Below are 24,179 nucleotides of genomic sequence, written 5' to 3' on the forward strand. Positions count from 1 at the left end.
GCCCCTCCCCAGCTTTCCTGTAGGCCCCCTTCAGGTACTGGAAGGCTCCTATAAGGTCTCCCTGGAGCCTTCTTTTCTCCAGGCTGAACAGCCCCAATTCTCTTAGCCTGTCTTCATAGCAGAGGTGCTCCAGGCCTTTGATCATCTTCAGGGCCCTTCTCTGAACCCTCTCCAACACCTCCATGTTTTTCCTGTGATGAGGGCTATAGAGCTGTACATAGTATTCCAGGTGGGGTCTCACCAGAGCAGAGGGGCAGAATCACCTGGCCACACTTCGTTTGATGTAGTCCAGGATGGGGTTGGCTCTGTGGGCTGTGGGCACACACTGGCAGCTCATCTTGAGCTTCTCATCCACTACCACCCCCAAGTCCTTCTCCTCTGTACTGCTCTCCAGCCAATCTTCCCCCAGCCTGGGTTTGGCCAACCCAGGTGCAGGACCTTGTACTTGGCCTTGTTGAACTTCATAAGGTTGGCATTGGCCCACCTCTCCAGCCTGTCAAGTTCCCTCTGGATGGCATCCCTTCCCTCTAGGGTGTCAGATACTCCGCACAGCTTGGTATTGACAGCAAACTTGCTGAGGATACACTCAATCCCACAGTCCATGTCTCCAACTAAGATGTTAAACAGCACTCGTCCCAGTACTGACCCCAGGGGAACGCCACTTGTCACCTGCCTCCATTTGGACATTGAGCCATTGACCACAACACTCTGGTTGTGGCCATCCAGCCAATTTCTTGTCCACTGAGTGGTCCATCTGTCAAATCCATGCCTTGTCAGTTTGGAGACAAGGATGTCATGTGGGACAGTGTCAAACATCTTGCACAAATCCAGGTAGATGATGTCAGTAGCTCTGCCACCATCCAGCTTCTCTGTAGCCTTGTTGTAGAAGGTCACCAGATTGGTCAGGCATGACTTGCCCTTAGTGAAGCCATGTTGGCTGTCACCAATCACTTCTTTTATTTTCCATGTACCTTAGTAGACTTTCCAGGAGGATCTGCTCTATTACCTTCCCAGGCACAGAGGTGAGACTGACCAGCCTGTAGTTTCCTGTGTCTTCCTTTTCCCCTTTTTAAAAATAGGGGCTATGTTCCCTCTTTTTCCAATCAGTAGGAACCTCACCAGACTGCTCAAATGTGATGAACAGAGGCTTAGTAATCACATCTGCCAGCTCCCTCAGGACCCGTTATTGAACCCTTAAATTTATGCACCTTCAGGTTCTTTAGATGAACACAAACCTGCTCTACACCTACAGTGGGGTTTAATTCACTCTCCCAGTCCCTGCTTTCACCTGCTGTGGCCTTTTTGTTGAGGCTGGAGCACTTGCCAGAGAAGACTGAAGCAAAGAAGTAATTGAGGACCGCAGTCTTCTCAATATCTTGTCTTGCTATCTTGCCCGTTTCCTTCAGGAGAGGACCTACATTGTCTTTGGTTGCCCTTTTCTCCCCAGCATATGTATAGAAGCTTTTCTTATTGTTCTTAGCATCCCTGGCAAGATCAACCCCATCCTTTTCCAAGATGTTCTGTGTCCAAATGGATGAAAAAGGCAGAGCCCTTCTTTCTGATTTTGCCTGCTGACTTCCATTTGCTTCTCTAAAACAACTCAGCTTAAAAAGCAAAACAAAACAAAATAAATACTGGCCAATCAAAAGGGTTACTCTGCATGGTCTAACTTTGCAGCTCAAAAATATCTCAAAAAATAGAAGAGTCACAGGCAACTCTACACTTCTGTGCACTTGCATACAGAAAGTACACAAGACATTATTTCAGTTATCCCATCCCCAGCCCTTTCTTCTTTCCATACACATCAAGTGCACCTGTAAATATTAGCTGAGTTTCTAAAATACTATAAATTTGTTTCAAAGTTTATGTCTTCACAAATCTCACTTCTGTATGGCAAGTGACATAGCAAAATCCTCTTAAAACATTCACCTGAAGAACTGGTTAAGTTTTAAATAGGAAAATTGCTAACTGAAACTAACTGGCTTAATTTTCTGACTGTAACCCACCCATTACTAGTAATGATAACACCTCTTGCAAAAAAGGGAAAAAATGTTTGGTTCTTTAAAGTTTCCTTTCCCCCTTCTCCAGCATTCACTCCATAGTAGGGAATTTAGATCTCCCTTTTTGGACCTTGAGTTTTGCTGTAGATCTGCCCCAACTTTTTCAGCATACCCTTATTCCTAAAGCAGCTGTATTGGGAGTTCATACAATAGGTTCCAATTTAGCTCTTTAAATAAAAATTAAATTTTAGAGTCAACCGGTTGCCTGAGGCTACTGTACATTACAACTAAATAGGAGACTGGAGCAAACTCCTGGGCTTTGGATGATTTTTCTATAAAAAGTTTCTGGCTACTACAGTGAAAAATGTTCAGAAAAAAAATGGAATGAGATTATGTTTTATCTCTTCTGTGTGCTTCCCTGTTTCATTTCCATAACATTCACAAGACACACATTCTGAGAGCCACATAGTATAGTAGAGAAATTTCATTTTCCCTGTGTTTCTGGGATGAATTGATTTTCTTTTCATAACTTAATTTCTTACCTTTGGTTTATATGCTGTATTTTTCATCATCAGAATTGCTATGGGCATGAAGCAGCAAGGGTCTCTTAAAAAACCTTGGACTTGGTAACTGCCTCTTGACAAACACTCAGTTGGGCTTCAGGAAACCAAGCTTCATTTCCCAGTTCTGCTGCTTTTTTCAACAAATTTGGTCAACTCATTTCTCCTCTTTCTGTGCCCAGATTCCACAGTTTTGAAATTAAGATGGACACTGAATGTCAATTGTAGAAGAGGCTGAGTTAACAGAAGATTAGTATGTCTTAATATTTAATTAGATAGAGCTTTAACTTGGATAAAAGCTTACTTCAAGCTTAAGGCATTTTTTTCTCCTAAGGGCAGGATCTAAGTTTTTATAATATTTAGTCCTGTTATTCAAAGATTCAACTGACCACAAAGAGAGCTCAGATATGCATCGACCAAACCAAAAAACATGAAGACCCTCAGCTAAGATATCTTTTGTCAATTTCTTCTTTTCCAGTTTTGTAAGAGTCTTGTAAAATCTTATTTTTGGTACTGTGCCATGGCAGGTTGCCCAGAAGAGTAAACAAATGAGAGATATACTAAATATTAGAATGCTAAATAAGTAGTTATGAAACAATGTGACATCTATTACATGTAGTTTCAGTGATTAGGTAGCATGATTAATAAATAAAAGAATACTCTGAAGTTGATAAAGTAAATAATGTCAACTATTTTAGACTGCATAGCATAAATTTTCAGTAATCTGTCCATAGAATTAGGGATGCATCTACTCTTGTTGCCAAGTTAAGTTACCTCAAGAAAAAAAATAAATCATAGACTCATAGAATAGTTTGGGATGGAAGGGGTCTTTAAAGGTCATCTGCCACAGGCAAGAACATCTTTCCCTTGATCAGGCTGTTCAGAGATGCAGCCAACTTCACTTTGAACACTTCCAATGGTGGAGCATCTACAACTGATGGGACAACCTATTCCAGTGTCTCATCACCCTCATTGCAAAAAAACCTTTTTCTTATATCAAACTTAAATCTATCATATTTTAGTTTAAAACCATTGCCCCTTGTCCTTGCTAAAAAAAAAATATTTTTAAAAAATGACGAAACAAGCTAACCAACCTTTCTCTCCCTTTCTTATATGACGCCTTTAAATATTGAAAGGCCATAGCAAGATGTCCCCAGTGTCCTCTGTTTATAGGCTTAAAACCCCCAACTCTCTCAGCCTTTCTTCATGGGAGGGGGTTCCAGCCCTCTGATCACTTTAACAGCCTTCCCCTGGATATGCTCTCAGAGGTCAGTATCTTTCTCATAACAAGGACCCAAAAAGCGGTTGCAGTACTCCAGGTGAGGTCTAACAAAAGCAAAATAGGGAAGAATCTCTTCCCTTAATCTACTGTTCACGTTTCTTTTTATGTGGCCCAGGATACTGCTGGCTTTCTGGCCTCTGAGTGCACATTGCTGGCCCATATCTATGTTTTTGTATCTACCAGTATTACCAAATTCTTTTCTGTTAGGTTTAATGGCTCAGTCTCTGATGATATAATAGATTAGCCTCAGCCAGGTGCAGGAGTTTTCACTTGGCCTTGTTGAACTTAGTGAGATTCACATTGTCCCACTTCTCAAGCCTGTCCAGGTCTCTCTGAATGGCATCCCTTCATTCTAGAGAATCAACTGCATCACTCAGTGTGGTGTCATTTTCAAACTTGCTGAGGGTGCACTCTATTTTACTATCTATTTCCTTGATTAAGATTTTTAATAGTATTGGTTTCAGTATAAATTCTTGTAGGACACCACTTGTACTGTTTTTTTCTATCTGGACTTTGAGACATTGACTATAATTATTTGGATGTGGCCATCCATCCAATTTCTTATCCATCTAATCCATCTATCAAATCCATCTCTCTCCAACAAGGGCAGCACCAGCCAAGATAAAGAAGTCATCATGTCACTCTACTCAGCACTTGTCAGGCCACACCTGCCATAGTGTGTCCAGTTCTGTTCCCTGCTATACAAAAACCATGCAAACAGGCTTGAGAAGATCCAGAGAAAGGCCACAATTATGATCAAAGGAATAGGAATGAGCAAAGGATGAGAGAATTGACTTTGTTCAGCCTGAAGAAAATAAGGTTTAGAAGAAACCTTATTGCCATGTTCCAGCACTTAAAGGATAGCTGCCAAGAAGATGGAGACTCCCTTTTTATAAGGAGTCAAATGGAAAAGATGAAGAGCAACGGGTGCATGTTACTCCTGGGAAAATCACAATTGGACACCAGAAGAAAATTTTTCACTATGAGAACAGTTGGACATGGGAATAATCTCCCCAGGGAAGTGGTGGATTCCCCAGCAGTGGACAGTTTTAAGATTCAGCTTGATAGGGTGCTGGACCAACTCATCTAACTTGTGTTCCTCCCCAGGAAGATTGGATCAGATGATCCTTCCAGCCTCACATTCTTTGATTCTATGGTTCTATTTAGAGGTAAGAACGTTGTGGTGGACTGTATCAAAGGTGTTATAGAAGCCCAGGTAGGTGGCATCTGTAGCTCTTCCCTTGCCCAGTGATGCAATCGCTCCATTTTAGAAGGCCATTATTAATTAGTCAGGCATGACTGCTCTTGGTGAAGTCATGTTTGCTTTCTCTAATCACTTGTCCCTGTGTTTTCTATGCTTCACTATAGCACCTGGGAGGATCTGTACCACGGTCTTCCCAGGCACAGAGGTGAGGCTGACATGTTCATAGTTCTCAGGAGTCTCCTTATTACCATTTTACAGATTATATTCTCTTTTCTTCAGTAACTGGGGACTTCACCTATTTTAGTGACTTTTAAAATATGATAGCTGTTTAATTACTACATTTGACAATTCCCTTGTGTGTGTTTAGGTTTCTTGGGTCATCTTGAACCTGCTCTTTTCCTGTGATGAGAGGGACTTCATTCTTTAAATCCCTGCCTTGAGGTTCAGCAACTTGAGAGATGTGGGAACAGTGATTGTCAGTAAAAACTGAGGCAAAATATATTGAGTATTTACTCATGTTGCTGTAAAACACAGAGTAGATTTCACTGAGTCATATGTCACACGTCAGGGTTTGAGACAGGATATAGCTAATTTTCTTTTTTTTTTTTTTTAATTTTACTTTTCAGTTCAGTTCCTTCCTAGTAGCTGCAGTTGCTGAAATTAACAGTATGTTTTCCAGTCAGTGTCTGCCTCTACGGCTGGTAACATTCCATGTTTTTAGTTACAGGGAGAGAATGGTATATAGAACCAAAGCCACGGCTTGGATCTGAAGAAAACATCTTAGGCTCCAGAACCAGAAGGGAGTAAGAGGTCACAGCTGAGAACCTTCTCTGGGGAGAAGCAGAAAAGACAGGTGACCAAAATGAACAGAATTAAGTATCCCGTCCCATACATGTCATACTGGATATAAATTTAGGCTATCACAAGATTCCTCTTTATTTCCATGTTAACAGAATAAAACTAAAATTATAATAGTGGTAAGTTTATCAAAATCTAATTTAAGAGCCAGACTGTTCCAGCTTCTATATTGAAGAGGTACAATAATTTCATGATCAAGGTTCTGTGTTCTCACACAGGAACACTCAAGTTTCTGAGAATTAATGTTTTTAGCTTATATTGTGGTTTAATCCCAGCTGGCAATTAAGCCCCACACAGCCACTTGTTCCCAATCGGTCGGATGTTGAAGAGAATCGTAAGCGTAAAAGCGAGAAAACTTATGGGTTGAGATAAAGAAATGTTAATAGGTAAAGCAAAAGCCACATGCACAAGTAAAGCAAACCAAGGAATTAATTCACTACTTCCTATAGGCAAGCAGGAGTTCAGCTATCTCCAGGAAAGCAGGGCTCCATTCCAAGTAATGGTTACTCAGGAAGACGACTGCCATCATTTCAAACGTCCTTCCAATTCCTTCTTCTTCCTCCCAGCTTTATTTGTTGAGCATGATGTCATATGGTATGCAATATCCCTTTGGTCAGTTTGGTCAGCTATCCCAGCTGTATCCCCTCCCAATTTCTTGTGCACCCCCAGCCCACTCACTGGTGGGGTGGTATGAGAAGCAGAATAGGCCTGGACTCTGTTTAGGCACTGCTCAGCAATAATGAAAACATCTCTGCATTTTAATACTACTTTCAGGACAAATCTAAAACATATCCTTATAACAGCTACTATGAATAAAATTAACTCTATTCTAGCCAAAATGAGCACACCTTGAGTGTGTATTTACTGCATTTAAAATGCAAACAGAACCCTGAAAATAGGAACCAAACTAATGCAATTACTTGCCAACCACAAAAAAACAATAGTTTTGAGATGTCTAAGCTTCCTTAGTCCTCTCAGCCAAGGACTAATTTGAGAAAATATGTATATTCATTCAGGTTTGTCACTGGTCACCACAGCATTGCTTCACCAGAGACTACATATATCCTTGTCTATTTATCATTTCCTTCTAGGCAATCAAAAGAGTGCAAATGTTCCTTACATGAAATAAATAAACAAGGCTTTCATCTTTGCCCTGGCATATTCAGCAACACAATTACAAAGCACTTCAACCAAATATAGGAAATATGAGCAGCCTGTGTCCTTGGCATTACGTAAGTCATTAACAAATAATAATAATTATAGTAAGCTTCCTCCTTTTTAGACAGAAAAGACAAAAAGGAGATAATAAAAGTTTTAAGGGAGAAGTTTGGATTGCTTTTTATCTTAAACACCACACATGTACCCTGGAATGAAACAGCTGAGTGTCTATTATCTGTCTTTTGTTTATTTCAGGTAAGTAGACTTTTACTCAAGACCCAAAATTCTGCTGTTGACCAGTTCTTAAACATGCTTTCTCTTCAGAATTTTTTCTTACCAGCTTTGTCTGCATTCCGTGGCAACCTTGTGTAAGAGAATTCTGCACCTTGATAAGAAACATCAGCAGCATTTAATATAATGTCAGTTCCATATCCTTCACGTGAACGGTTAGAAGTGGCAGTCATCTAATCTGTTGGTACAAACTTTGCTAATAGACACTTGAGTGAAACTCTTCTAGAGCCAATGTCCTGTACACTCTCAGTGTATTTTACCTGAAGTTTTCAGACTCAAGCCTTCAGCCTTGTTATGTCTGAGATTAACTGAACATTACTACTGACATCAATGAAACCAGGAAAAAGCATCAAGCAAGCCATGGAATGAAATACCATCCTGTACAAGGGAAAAATTGGTTGACTGGAATACACTGTAAAATGTTTTTACCATATATTCTTAGCCATGAAACATTTTTTTATCCTGTTACATGAGATGTAAGAAAGATGTAAGATGTAAGAAAGGACAGTTAACACATAAAGTACAAATTGCTTACATGAGGATCTCCTTGTCCCGATGTAATTTGGTCCTCTCAAGTTACAAACAAGTTATTAGGCCAAGGTGTTCCTCTAAAAAAGAAATCTCATTGTAGCTGTACCTCTGGATATGTGGACAGTGTTTTATCATGAACAGATTAGTAGTGCAAAGGCATTTTAGAAGACTCATGATAAAAGAAATGGAATTAAAAGAGAGAAAGAATGATTGCTTTGCAACAAGCTCTGCATGATCTTGAAAATGGAAGATCACAAAGGATCCGAATATATGTTACAACACAGAAATGATTTTAAATACTCTTAAAAGAAACAGCTGTAGAAAGAAGAGAAGAAAACAGATAATTGACACCAGATGTCCCTCTCAGACAGTGATGAAAGAGTAATTACAGAGGGAGAGAAAACATCCTGCAGAGAGCAGATGAGCTTTACCAGCAGCTCTACAAGAATGCATTCAGAAAACATGACAAGTTTTACCAACTCCTATGACATAAAAAAAAAAAGACATGAAGAAAAAAATCTTACCTCATGCATTCAGAAAGAAGATAAATAAAGTAATGAAACCTTTAAGAGGGAAAATAACTGGAACAGATGGAATCAGTAGTGATATCATAAAAGTTGGAGGGAACCCAGTAACTCAGCCAGAAAAGCTAATAACTTGAACTACAGTGAACAAAGTGTCAAAGGACTGGAATTATACTATAATCACTATTCTGCATTGTGAAAATGCCAAAGGTGCTAAGAGATGTACAGCTTTCTTAGAATCTTCCACCATTTCTCGTTGAGCACATTGGCTGAGCAACTGACTTTTGTAACAGCTACAATTTGACTACACCAAAATAGATAAGAATACTTTATAAATGTGCATTTTTTGTTGCTGTAATAAACTACCAAATGTAATCATTTCATGAGATAATGATGCTCTGACAGACTATGTATATGCCTAGGTAATGATACGGCAATGCGTTAAAAATAAATTCCCCCAAATCAAACCCAAACAAAATGACACATCACTCTACATACATTTCTTAGGGAGAGGTCGAGAAAGATCATGCTCTGCATGTGACAGATGTTAGTCAGAGTGCTTGAAGCTCTTCTGGGAAGCAATTACATTGTGTGGCTTGAGAATCTACACAAAGGAAAAATTATTAGAAAGCAGTAACCTCTGAATATGCCTTCTGAAGAAATGTTAATATTGACAAGAATGTTTTCAATCTAAAATTGACAAACATTTTCCCAATTTAAAACATTTAATATTTTTAAAATTAATTTTTAAAGTGACTTTAGACAAAGTCTAAAAACCTGCCTAATTCTATTGTTCGGTACCTGAACTTGAATTAAGATCCTTAATTGCTACTCACTTAACAATGTACATCTTTAATAAGCTGATCTATATTTCAGTGCTACTGAATAATAGTGCTCCCTTCAATTATACAGTTATATCTTGTATTAATTTTTGGATACTGAAGAAACCAGCTTTATGTGACCTTTAACTTTATTACATTTTTTTCTAATTTGATTCTAGTTTGCTAATGCTGTATTAGTCCAACAAACCAACAAGTTAGTTTTGAATAACATTTTCATCACAATGGTGGTCTTACATTTCCTGGGGGATGTTTTAACTAATTTTTTCTAATCAGCTGATGTAGGCTGGAACACAGAAAGGTGAAAGCATGCTAGAGATTTTGTTACATTGTCAAAATGCTTCACAAAGAACTCCAATTTGATAACTTTTTAAATGGTATATTTCTAAAGTACTCTGGTTATATGGTAAGGATGTTCATTGTTGAGGCAGAGTGTGAAGAACCTAAATGAAACTTCTGTTTAACTTCTTAGCAGGCCAGAAATAAGGGAACTTTCCATTCGTAGGACAGTGGAAACATTAGTTATTACATGTCTTGAAGGAATTATTCAGTTGTTACTAAAATTGCACTTCTGATTTAATATAAAAATGTTGGATTCCTAAACAAATCTTCAGTGGCTGACGACTCTTATTAGTATGGATAGTACCTTTGTTTCTACATCAAGGCATAATTATAGCCATTCAATGAGCTTTGTATCAGAGCCACTGGTTCTTATTATTTCTTCTTTAAAAAGCATTAAAAAAATAATTTGGATGTCAATCTAACAATTATGCTTTCTTGAACACTTGTACTGATATGTTCAAAAAGGCATTTGTGCAATCAAGAAAAGCTCCATAGTTTTGCTGTGTTCATGGTTTCCAGCAGTGGAATTCTCAATAGGAAAAATTAAACCCTACAAAAAATGTTTCCAATGATGTCACAAATATTTTATATAGGGAGTTCTTGCTCTTCAAATTGCTCTACACATGGATTTTAAATAAGCAGGTTTGTACTCTTGAATAGCATCATTGAGTGTACTCCATCAAGACAACTGGCAGTCCAAACAAAGAACATTATTGAACACGTGTGAGATGGTAATTACGCAACTGTCATTAGTCAAATTGGCAGCTGTTAGAAGAAAACTCTAAGTGACAGATGGAAATATTCTTTCTCTTTTCCTTCCTCCATTTCCGTTTCCCTCCCTGTCTCTGCCTGGATGAGACCTTTTTGAAATGGAACTGCCTGGGAAAGTGGGGCATTAAAAATAAAGATTAATAATTTTTTCTTAAGTTGTGTTCAGCAATGCTTTGAGAATATGTCCAAAACAGGTAAATTATGAACAACATTGTCCCCTGATGGACTCTGTTTTGCTCCCTTGAGAGTAAATATGCTTGATATAATTCCATTTCTGGTTTTGGGGGAAGAAAGACAAAATTAATTGAAGAAGTAGAGCCAAACTGCCTTTTTTTGGAAGAGATTTATCTGATTTTATGAAAGGGACTAAAATCTCGATGTGGTAAAAATGTCTTCTTAGGTAACTGCCTATCTAGGCTACAATAGATATTTCTTTTTAAGCATGGAACTCTTCCTTTATAAAGCAGTAATTATTTCAGTGGGATTAGTTGCATTTAGGCACATACTTAACTGTTTTGTCAGACCAAAGTCCCACAATAATCTCAATTTTCTCTTAGTTACCAATATAAATGGGAGAAATCATGAGAACTGACCAAATCAGTGACAGAAAATCATGCCAAATTTAAAGCTAACCTAAGTCTTCTTTTCAGTAGGCTGAACAAATCCAGTTCTCTCCGCCTGACTCCTTTGATCATATTTGTGGTGTTTCTCTGGATCTTAAGCGTGTTTCCATCTTTTTTTTTTGTATTATGAGGACTAAAACTGGACAGAGCATTGCAGATGTGGCCTGCAGCTCAGTATTCACTCATATTTATTTTGCTGTCCACCAGGACCCCTAGGTCCCTTTCCACAGAGCTGCTCTCCAGCCAGGCAGATCACAGGCTGTGCTGCACACCTGGATTATATTATTTCAGGTACAAGACCTTACATGTGTCTCTGTTGAACTGCATAAGGTTTTTGTTAGCCCACTCTTGCAAGCCTGTCCAGGGCTTCCTGCAAGGTGCTCTCCCTTCCAAAGTGTCTGCTTCCCCGTTCAATTTGGTATCACTGGCAAATTTTATCAGGGTACACTTGACTCCATCATCCAGACTACTTATGAAGAAACTATAAAGCATTGGATCCAATATTGATCCCTGGCGGACCCAACATGGCACAGCTTTCTAGTTAGAAAAGGAGGTATTTATCACCACCCTATGGGTGTCAGTTCCTGTCCCACAGCACAGACCACTTGACTAGACCATAATGCATCAATTTCTCTCTGAGGAGGCAGTTGGGAACCATATCAAAAGCCTTTGAGAATTTCAGCTAGACAACGTCCACTGTTTACCCCACTTCATCTGAGCAGGTTACTTTATTGTAGAAAGTGATAAGGTTAGCCAAGCATGAATTCATGCTGGCTTTTCCCAATTACATGCTTCATTTGACTTGTGACCGTCCCCAGAATGATTAATTCCTTAACTTTTCCAGGGACTGAAATAAGACTGATGTCCCTACCATTTTCTGGATCCTCCTTTAAGTTCTTCTTGTAGATGGGCGTGATGACAGAACTAAACCTGATTCACTGAATTAAATCAACAGTGTAATTCCAGCCTCACTGAAACTGATGGCAAAATTTTGCTTGATTTCCGTAGATGAGTACACTAATCAGCAAGCATGGCTTGACATCTGTATATGAGAACAGTCATTGCTAAAGACATTCCGAGAAAATCCTTTTCCTAAGCTTTCTCCCTTTTTTTAAAAATTCTTTTTTTCAATATCCAACAGGTTTAAGTCCTAAAACAACGCCAAAACTGACTCAGAAGAGATAATTAAATATGTCTTCTGTGTGTATCCTCAATATTTGGAAAAGTTACGGATCATGCAGAGTAGACATTAATTGCATGAGAAGGGTAAAACGGATTCAGTTCTTCTTTCTGATGAGCTGTGGAAATGTTTAAAACAGCACAATTTTCCAGGGACTCACTATGAATTTTCATTTTGCATATACGTGCTTCTTCTCAAATTTAGATTTTCATTATAATAATTATTTGCATAAAAACACCTTATGAAACCACTATACAGCTGAGTTCTTTATGTGTCTCCTGTGGGCAGAAACAATTGCACAAATACACACTTATATGGTGAAAGTGGAAGATAAAATCTAATTTTGACAGTTTCCTCTACGTAGCATGGTTGAAATAATGAATATATATATATATATATTTAATATTTCCCCACAAAAAAGCACACGTGCACACAGGAAGGGGCATTAGTAACAGTAACACAGATTAGAAACTTTTTCTTCCTTTTTCAACCTTTATATTTGTATAGATTTTGTACATGATTGATACTTGATTTTTAGGATTTTTTTAACATACTCTTTCTGATCTGCTTTTCATAAATTTTGTGGAAATATAACATGAATGTTTCATTATTCCAATTTTATAATATCCACAACATATAATGGTTTCAGATTACAATAGCTATTTTCTAATGCTTCTTTTATGTTATTGATGTTTAGAAGAAGTAGTTTTCTTTAAGATCAGTAGAAATCATCTACTGGGCTGAAATATCAAGCTGAGACTATTTTAGAGAAATAAATGTAATGAATAACCAAAATATTTTTTAAAGTAGTCTTAATAAGCTATAACTTGAGAAAAATAAATAAATAAATAAATATTACTCAATTTGTTTTTTAAAATAGGAATATATTTATTTTTAAGTGATAATTGCTGCTTCATATGTTTATAGGTAGACAAATATTCCAGTAGCAAAGTAAGTAAGTTTTCTAAGATGCTCATAAATATTAAATCAAATAATATTTCAGGAAATAGCTGAACTCTGTATTACTGCAGCATGCAGCATGGCAATGTCTATCCTATTTGAGTTCATGTTCACATGAATCTAATAAAGGAGGAGTAGACCAGTTGCAAGGATTACCTGAATATTTGGCTGAATTGACTCATGGCTTTTGAAAGCGGTTGTTTTGTTGGTCTTTTTTCTTTTTTTTTTCTTTTTTTCTTGTAATTTCTGTTTCAAAGACCTGTTTAAGACTACTTCAGATCTCAGAGTGTCAGGACAGAAACTAAAGCTGACATAACAGTCTCCCTTTTGCCCTCATGTGCCTACATAAATTTTCAGGTAGCCTGAGAATATTATTAAAATTTTTTTAAATTTTGTTTTTATTATTTCTGTTATTTTTTTAATGAATTACCTAGAACTTCAGTGTAATCTAATTATTATTTTATTGCCACATATTATTTTTTACATATCTAAATATAAACCAGCAGTAAAGATCTTAATGAAGGTCACTTTTCAGTGAAATAGCTCAATATTTCATTGGCAAGGAAATCTCTTACTGGGATTGAATGACTAAATGGTATAGCATGGGAGTGTAAAGGAGGAGATATTGCACAACTCCTTTGTGATACATCTGGTAACAGTCCATGGGAATCAATATATAGAGAAAGAAAAGGCTACACCTGTCACATAAGCAGTCTTTCAGGGCACCTTGGCTTACCTCCTTCTATTGTTTTTCTTGCTCAATTCTAGACTATTAGCAAGTGAATTGTGCTAATATCATTATCCCCAGCCACTCCTAGAGTTTAAAAACTTACAAGATTTTATGTGCCAAGATCAGTCTTCAATTTGTTAAAATTTGGGTTCACATTTTAAAGGATTAAAGATACACCCCCCCTAAACGTTTGAAAAACCCTTATAATTAGAAAATAAAATAGCATGTTGTCTCCATAGTGATTGTGGACAGTGTTCTTTCTTAAAAAGAAGTAAGAATAAGAAGCAATCTAGCATAATGTGCAATAAAGTGAGCTCAGGAAGTTAACAAGAATATATTATCAGTTTAATCAGGCATTTAAAAAAATATCGGAATATAAGAAAAATTATAGATTCTCACTGATTTGTAATAAAATATACAATAGCATAAACCCAGAAGAGTAGCTGTATGCATCTCTCACTTTCTAAATGTAACCAAAAACTTCATGTTAATGTGAATTGCATAGAAATAGCAAATAGTGACAGTAATAATTACTGAATGTCTATATTCAGAGAAAACTGGGACTTCATAAATATCAAATAAAGTCCTAAACCATATGAAGTGTATGCTAGTTTTGAATAACTACAAATTCAGTGATTTATGTCCAGGCTTACTAATTATTTACCTATATTTGTCAGTATAAATACAGAAAAGTTGAAAACATTTATTAGACTTGAAACAATGGTAAAAATCTACCATTTATGTATACTGGAGAAGTTGAACTGATTATACTGCACATTTTGCTCCTTCAGTTAGGCACTGCAAATCTTGTATTCAAGATAGAAGGTAACAAAAAGGATTTTTGTATTTAACATAATTATATGCACTAAATCCCACATTCTTTTCACATCTCAGGGTGATATAATTGAAATGGAGATTTATACATAAAAACACAGTATAAACATTAGCCTTTTCAGTGGAAGCAAAAAAGATTTAAGACTGGTTCAAAACAGAAGGTGTCTTAGTATTACTGAATACATATATGTAAATAAATAAGAGTTATTGAATATAAAAGTAAGTGAAACAAAAGAGAATGCTGAAACTGTGGGGGAAAAAAACAGCAGTAGGTTGACATGTGAGGCAGGGCAAAAGTTGCCATTTATGTAAGTTATCTATTGTTTCTTTTTTACTTGTAGAACTATTTACTGTAGTTAATGTAAGCACGGGGGTTCTTTAAGCTCCCTTCCAACCCAAACCATTGTATGATTCTGTGATCCTATGAATGTAACACTTGAAGGCCTTTCCTAACTTTTTACAAAAATGACACAGGATGTTATGGACATCAACAACTATTTTATAGCTAATGGAAATAAGTTTGACATGAAATTTTAACTGAATGGAAGGTCTGTATTCTGCCATGTTTTCCAAAAGTATCCCACCAAACTCAAGCAAATATATATCCAGCTCATGTGCGGAGATGGGCCCTCAGGCCTGCCTTCCAATGTGCTGTTTTGCCAGGCTTCTAAATATTGACCTTCCCATTTTCAGACTTGGCTTAAGTGGAAGATACTACCAAAAGATATTACAGTTTTGAATGGTCAAAATGGGGAGGGATAACACTGAGCGCTGAGACCTTGGAGATAACTGCCTCTGTAAACAAGGGAGATTCTCTCTCTCTGGACATAATTCTGAGAGGTGAAATCTCATAGGCACAGGTATAACTTCAGCTTATCCTTTTCATAGAATAATTAAGGTCAACTTCTTAACTAGAAAAAACTGGAGAAAGTATAATTCTACAGCTGATAAGCAAATTAGTTCTTCACAATCACTTTTTGCTATCAATATGTGTTCCTTTCAGGATGTAGTCCATTTTGTTCATATTTCAAGATGATCACCTGGCAGAAATAAACCTACTGCCTCACCAGGGAAGTGTGTACAGAATTTATGGTGTCTGAATCACACATCTTCAGTCAAAAGGTATGAACATGAAGGCAGATCGCAACTCTTGTAAAACACTTAAGTGAAGCCTCAGGAGGAAACACAAACTGAAGGTTACAGGAGTCAAAAGATGATAGTATTGAAACAGAATTTTTTTAGTACTAGAATGATTGGGGTTTTTTAAAGATTTGACTAGTGTAATAATTTTGAATTGTCATTTGCTGAGACTAAGAACTCTGAACAGTGCTGGTGTGGGCATGTCCACATCGAAGAAGGGAATTTCTGCAAAAAGAGGCTTTTCCAGAGCTTTCCTGATCTGGGGACAAGCCTGGGCAGTGCCAGGGGCAGGCAGCTCATTTTAGGACTACTGATGAGGTGTGCTGGGGAGCAACAGTGACCAGATGGACAAACAGGCACTACCACAGTAGTTTGAGTGGTATTTTTTTGGAAGGGCATGTAGGAAGGGCTCTGAAGCTTGGACAGGGAGCCATGTGGTAAAAAAAAACATGACCTCCATGAGGTCTGCACCCACCAACACTGATGCATCTTCCCAGACTGAGCTCTCATGCTACCTTCCCTGAAACAAGCCCAACAGGCTGATAGGGCTCATAACACAAACAACTGCTGATCCTCTCTCTGCCTGGCTGAATGTGGTGACTTAGAAGATAGGGGTAAATGGCAACAAGTTCCTGCCTGGCATAGCAGGCACCACAGGCATGTCTCCCCAGTAACTACCACACCTTCCCAGTTGCCCTTGCATAATGCCCAATATCCAGATTGGACCCCCTTCTTAGGGAAGTCTTCTGCCCCCCTTGGGCCTGGGTTAAAGATATACAGATAAAAAGATATATATTTATATTTAATATATATATATATGCATATAAAATACATATATATATACATATATAAAATACATACATATATATGTATATAATATATATATGTATATTTATATATGTATATAAAGAAATACAGGAGAGAAATACAGGAAGCACCTTGAGTACTGCATTCAGTTTTGGATTCCTCACTACAAGGAAAACATTAAGCTCCTGGAGTATGTCCAAAGAAGGGCAATAAAACTGATGAAGGGTCTGGAGAACACGTCTTATGAGGAGTGTCTGAGGGAACTGGGATTGTTTAGCCTGGAGAAAAGGCATCTGAGGAGATACCTTATTGCTCCCTGCAACTGCCTGAAAGGTGGTTGTAGTGAGGCGGGGGTGTCTCTTCTTCCAAGTAACAAGATGACAGGAAATGGCCTCAGGTTGCTCCAGTGGAGGTTTAGATTTGGTATTAAGAAAATTCTTCACAGAAAGAGTTCTCAAACCCTGGAACTGGCTCTCCAGGGAGGTGGTTGAATCACCATCCCTGAAGGTGTTTAAAAGATGTGTAAATGTGGTACTTAGGGACATGATTTAGCACTGAACTTGGTAGATTTAGGTTAATGGTTGGACTCAATAATCTTAAAGTCCTTTTCTACCCAAAATTATGATATGATTCTGTGATTCTATTATTCTATGGTTCTCTATCTGTGAAGAATATGGTTTTAGTGTCTTACAACCTGAAGGAAGGACTTACAGATGTAATAATACATCATAATTCAAGAGAATGCTCTGTTAAGCACTATGGAAAGTCAAAAGCAGTAGCTCTTCATAGAAGGCTTTGCTTGAACTCTGGCACCTTTGCCTATTTTCTGGAGTACTCATCAAATCTATAAAAACAGGAATTTTGTGGAAAGCATTCATTTCTCCTATTGAGGGCTGCAAATATGTTAAGTTTTAACAGCAGAGAGAAGTGCTATGAACAATTTTGCACCTGCAGGGAACGCTGGTTTTATATTGTCACAAGGTTTTTTTTCAGACTACAGTTAACATGCAAACAAGGACTACTTTTTCATTAAATTCCCTCTTCTTTTGCCAAGATGATTCAAACTAAAAAATGAAGATTAGTGGTGAGAATAAAGGACTAATATTACTCAGAACACTGACTCTTTTATCACTTTGTCTTTCTGATACTCACTTCCAATTTTCCAGCTATTAAGCAATGATCAGTTTGCAGTTTCATCATGACTTACCTCAACATTTTAACTTGTTTGATACATAGCATGGAGGTCTAGAGCTGTATTAGACATTAATGGAAGAAGATGCTTCTGAGCGACTCTGGTTTTTGCTCCATCATGAGAAATGCAAAAAACCAAAGATTTAGCCAAAGATGGCTAAATTTGTATATTTTTAATCTGAGGCCATACTTCATGGAATATACACACATGAAACACCTACTAGCTTTGGACTGAGTGAAGAAAAGGAAAAGTAGGGCTGTGAATCTACATGACAAAGTAAATTTTGAACCTTAAGGCACTTCACAAACACTGGGCACATCAAATTAATATTAAATAAATACAACTGAATTAAGTGGGAAAGACCTATTCTTCCTTTAATTAGAAACCTGTGCTTCACAGAGTTAACTTAGTGAAAATATGAGACAAAAGTATTGATCAATTAGCAAGTAAATCTTCTGACCCTGTACTTCACACATGGCAGCTTTAAGCCTGGTCTTTAAAAAACTAAAGGAATATCTGCAGGTCAATCAATGACTAATTCAAAGTGAAGGTGGCCAGTTGAGTATGTATATATTGAAATGTATTCAGATTTAAAATACTTCTGAGAGCCTGGGATCTGGACATTTTGCAGAAGTGCAAGAAACTAACTCTGAGGAATGCTGCAATTTCCTTGTAAATTTTTCACTCAAACATTATCAATACGAAATAATGCTGCAACAGCCATTGTGCCAATATCCCACAAGTCACTGAAGACATTTTTTACTTTAGACAGATAATGGCAACTAAACATAGATTATATTTTATTTTGATTTTGACTATCTACAGTTACTGAATAAGAGCAGTATTGACCAAAGCTAGCTAGTTCAAGTAAATTTTACCCAAATAAACACCTTCTGCTCTGTATTTACCTGAAAAATAGTTTCTATTTCTTCTATAACTGTCAAAGAGTATCTTGTTTTTAAACTTCAGTTTAGAAATGCTAAAGATGAGGTAGAATGCTGGAAAACAGTTTAGCAAAAGAATTACATTTTTACTTCTTCTCCTTCATGAAATTATTAATATGAATTTGCTAGAGAAACTCACATAAAACTTCTTGTAGAGATTAAACTTTCCTGTAGTTTCCACCACAGTGAGTGTAACTACATTTTATGATGATGATAGTATAGTTAATGACAGAGTAGATCAGATTGGGATTTTTTTATTACTTATATGACACCCTGTACTTTCCAGTAAAGTCACCCTTTATAACCAATAGGTCATCTACTCTCCTTAATTTGTTTGGAGGAAATATCTTTCCACCATTAAAATGCAATTCCTAATATGACTGAGAAGCTCCATTTTAAAGTAAACCAGATGGAGCTTGTCTGGTTACCCATGAGTCTCTGTTTCCCCATCCATATTAACATTCAAAGCTGATGTGATGATGTGAGGGTTGGTACCCCTCCCCTCTGTGGAGCAACTGACTGCCTCATGGAGCAGGGATCTAGCCTGCTCGAAATGGCTGCTCCCCGTGCTCCCTGCCTTTCCCTTCCTCATGGGGTAAAGAACTATACAGGGAAGAACCAATTGGAAAACTTGGACTACAATGAAGGAAGCCCTGGACAGACTGCAGCCTCTGCTTTTTGCCTTTACCTTTGAAATGCTTGCTGGCTGCTGTGGGGCTGTGTCTCAAATTGTGATTACTGCTGCTACTTCTAATTTTTGGGTGGCTGCTGGACCACTGGAGGGCTGCCTATGGATTGCCACAGGGATGGTGTGCTGCTGTCATGGCAAGAGTAGATCGATAAAGAAGGAAGAAGAAAGAAGGCATCGCTGTCAGGGTCAAACCCCTGCGGACCACCATCAGTCATAGCCTACCCTGCTCTCACTGCGTGTAGTTTTGCTGTCGTGATGGTGAGGCAGAATGCTTGCAAATAGCATTGATACAGCAGACCATCTCAGGAGCAGGGTAAAGACCATCCAGTGAATTCCTTCTCCTCCTTTTAACTTACACACACACATCTTGCGACCCCACTGAAAGGGGAAGAGACAGCGTCAGGCCCGTCCTCCATGTCCTCCTTTCCTCATCTCTCCTAAATTCCCCCAGTTACACGTATTGCTGGGTGGGAAACGTTAACTATTGGAGTGTTACCCCAAGTTTCTTTTGCTATTCCTTACTGCTCTTTGCCTGTACTGAATATCCTTTCCCTAAATTCTGTTAAGTCCCTTAAATAAACCATTCAATTAGTAAATCTTATTTTTATTGTGGGTGTGGTGAGGGTTGGCTGCTTCCCCACTCTGAAAGTTGGCACTGCAGCTGGCTGCTCCCCTGAGAGAGGCAAATACCGTGTGCAGCCCGTTGGTCTTGTTGAATTTCTCCAAAAGGGAGAAAAGAGTTGAACTGCGACAGATGTTCATATTATCATTTGAATATCTGCATTAATCCCTCTAGCTTTCTAATGACACTTAAAAGAAAGCAGTATCACTCCTAGTTTTGTGCTCAACCCAAAAGGTTTCCATTTCATAAGGCACCATAGAAAGCCAAGATCAGAAATCAGTAAAATACTGATGCTCATCTACTGCCACTCCTTCAGATGCAACAGCATCCAGGCCTATAAATGCCATAGAACTGACAGAAGCAATTAGGAGCTGTCAAATCTGGTGTACCTTTGGGAAAGCTTTGGTTTTTGATAAATCAAATTTATACAAAAACACACAAATCTGTCTTAACATGTAGGTACATTCTCCAAAGCTTTAAAATCTCACAAGAGACAGATTGTAAAGCTCCCTAATCAGACATTCTGATGGAGAAAATTTCAGTTTGGTGCAGAGCTCAGCGTCAAGTTTGGCTAGGTCCAGGAGCTCTGCATAAAGACATTTAAAGGACTGGCAATCATTTCTGGTTATGGTGTAAGTAAGGGAATTTGAGGTGCTCAGTACTTTGCAGTGCCAAGGCATTGATTTACAAATAATTTTGATGGAGGATATTTAAATACAGTACTTTATTTTGCTTCACTTCTGTTCTCAGATTTACAAGAAAATGTTTAAACGCTATCAGGTAAAAATTTGGCCAGTAAGTCTTGACTTATCCATGCTGGACTCTTCCCTTCCTTACTTGGTTTCTTGCACCTGAGGATTGAGAACTCTTGTGCTTTATGGAAAGCATACTTAAAAACATGAACAAATTGAGACACCTTGTGTTATCAGGACTAGTTTTTTGTGTTTTGTTTTTTTTTTAAATGTACAAAAGACAGACAAGCAAATGGTTTATAAACCAAAGAAGATTATGTCATGAAAATAACTGCATCAGTTATTTAACTACCCTGTATACACACCGCTGTTGTTGGTTGATACAAAAAAAAATCAGAAAAGTGTTCAACATTGTAAGAAGTAAAAGCAAAAAAATGTACACTAACATATTCTCCAAACTGTAAATTGAACACAGAAACTCAAATACATTTTTTTCTCAAAACAGGATAAGCAGAATAGTGGTTGAAACTGTTCTAGATTTTTTCTGTCAGTGGTGACCTATGCCCATTTTGCTAACCTGTCTTGCCCTAGTACTTAATTCTGTTCTACCACAATTTGCAACATATACAAACTGAATGAATAAATACAGAAAATAAATACATCAAGGTAATTCCTTTTGGAAGGCTCTCACTTGACTACAGTGTTGTGATGCTTTTAGAACACTAATGCTGTTTCATCCTGCAACCCTATCTTTTATTTCACTCAGTTCTTCCTCTACCTCTTCACCAACTGTTGATGTTGAGAGTTCATAAAACTGCAGGACTGCCACTGCAGTCATGGGAAACTATAATCTAGACAACTGCCTTAAAAGACTATAATAAATAAATTACATTGGGATCCTTTTAGTTAACCTCATGTGTTTAGATTTTCAGGATAGACCTGGGTTACTTTTTTATTTGCAGGAAGTCGTATTCAGAAAATGGCTTTGTATGGTATTTATTAATTGCACTGTAATATTCAGGGTTTTTTTGTATAAATCCTGCTGATGTTGTTATTTTCAGAATGAGTGAGTTGAACAGTTTCACTGAAATATATATGTGACAATCCCATTGAAAAATACCAGTCATCTCCAGCACTAGAGCTTCCATGGATGTCTTGGTGTCATTAAGCTGTAAGATGACATCCCCAAAGACAGTGAGGGAAGCTTCTGGGTACTCTCACACATATTCCCCCCCACAGCACCAGGGTGAGTCTGAAGCGGATGTGGAAAGGCAATTGTAGGTTACAACCTGTCTTTCCTTAGGCCAACTACTGGAGACTTCATCATATCCTGGTCATTCCCAAATACTATCCCACAGGTGACCTGAGTGCCATTCTTTATACCTCTTGTAATTCACCCATAAAGTGCACTGGAAAAACATTGTTGACTGTTTATAAGATCTGACAGAGAATATGAAGCACATTAAAATGAGAGAGCCATCACAGCTGCTTGTAGGAAAATTAGAAAACACAAATAATAGACAGTCTCCTCACTATAATTTAATTCTCTTATTTCCCTATTCACACAGTACACAGTTCTTTTTTTTTTTTTCTTTGTCCTTTTAGAACACCTTTGGAAAGCAAGAATGTGACATTCTTCTAGCGATTAACTGGTAACCAGAAAAATTACTGATGAAAGTTTTAAAAAATATCTTCTGACTTCATACTTCTTACTTCTTGAGATCTGTTTTATTCCTCAAAAGAGCATGTTTTCAGAATCTTGAACGCTTATTCTCAAAAAGAGGCTTTAATATGGCTATTGAGTCCCCTCAAGGTGCTTTCATTTGTGCCTGAGAAAATGAAAGTGTCCAGGTTGAAAAACAGAGCAAAGACTTAAGCTGTGACTCTCAAGAGTTGCAGCGTGATTGGTGTTTCTGTCTGCCTGAGTAAAGACAAAGTGGCAGTAATTTTTCTAATACATTTTTTTTATTCCTGTGCATCTCTTTCAGATATACCCCAGATGTAGAATTCGTTTGCACCCACAATTTTGTTTCCTTCATTTCAGATGAATTCATGATCTGGTGATTTTCACAGTTACATCTGTGCTGACAACAGCCCTCCCCGGTTTGCTGTGGAGGAATGTAGACCAGGTCAAAGATGATCTCTAGTATACTAAGCTGAAGTCAGACTTCAGGAAATATAACTGTACACTGTGCAGTAATTTAAATTATGGATAATTCACAAAACCATTTTTTCTTTTAAATAAAAGGCGTATTTCTCATATTTACACCTGTCAGTAATTTACAGCTTTGCACCAATAAACACTTAAATATTCTGAAAAAAAGAGGAGTAAAATTTGCAATTTATGAGCAACCATGCATTTCAGAACAAAAAGCTATGAGTTAAAGGCACTGGATTATGATTATTTAGTTAATGCTGCAAAGTACTTATTTTTAGAAGTTTATAGTTCTTCTCAGGTACACAGAGGGATAGAAGCTGTGTTGTCTAAGTAATGTCAGTCTGCCCATGAAAATTTGAAGGTTTTTATAAAGCTAATGAAGACTAGCAAGTCACGATTTGACAGAAGTCTTTTGCTCTGCATCTGACACTAAGTTGCAAAAAGGCACTTGATTAATTATAGCATTGTAAGATAATGCATTGTAAGCCCATATCAGGCAAATTACTCTTCATGGAGCACTGACAGAGTGTCTCTCTTTCACCTATGTAATTTATGCTAAGTGTAACTGTCATTGGAAGTACACAGCCCCTGAAAATGAAAGCTGTAAAATAACAAACACAAAACAAACTAGATTGCAAGCTTGAAACCATTTCTCATGGGCTGTAATTATAATCACACATCAATCCTCCAGGCTAGACCACAGCTACGAGGAATAACATACCCTGGAAAATCCAGTGCGAAACATTATCTGTCACCTAGACAAAAACATGCTTTATCCTATCTGATTGCTATTGTTTGCTTTTTCTCATATTTGACAAAGACATAACAATTCATACCCTACAGCAGTCCTTCTATTTTGTGATTTGTACTTTCATAGGAAATAACATAAGAATTTTCTGTAATTCAGCATTAAAAAAAACAACAAACCAGGAAACATATTGTTATGACATCTCAGTGAAATCTATTTTTCTAGTAAGGCAGCAGGACCTGCCCAATGTAAAAAGAAAGAAGCTCAATGTAGTCAAAGCCACTAAAATAATGTTTAAAACCCCTCTCGAAACAAACAAACAAAAGGGTAAGACATCCTTTTTCTTAGATGGTCTAAGCAGTTGTAGGCCCTTGGGATGAAGCTGGAGTACTAATGTGTTTAGTAATCAATTACTTCCCTTCCTGGAGCACATCTGGATACCAGGAACCTTATTATTACTAGTCATAGGTAGTAATTTACTCAGGGTAAAGTTCCTGG

This window comes from Chaetura pelagica, unplaced genomic scaffold (genome assembly GCF_000747805.2).
Source record: "Chaetura pelagica isolate M959 unplaced genomic scaffold, ChaPel_1.0 scaffold71, whole genome shotgun sequence".
In the NCBI taxonomy this organism is placed as follows: Eukaryota; Metazoa; Chordata; class Aves; order Apodiformes; family Apodidae; genus Chaetura; species Chaetura pelagica.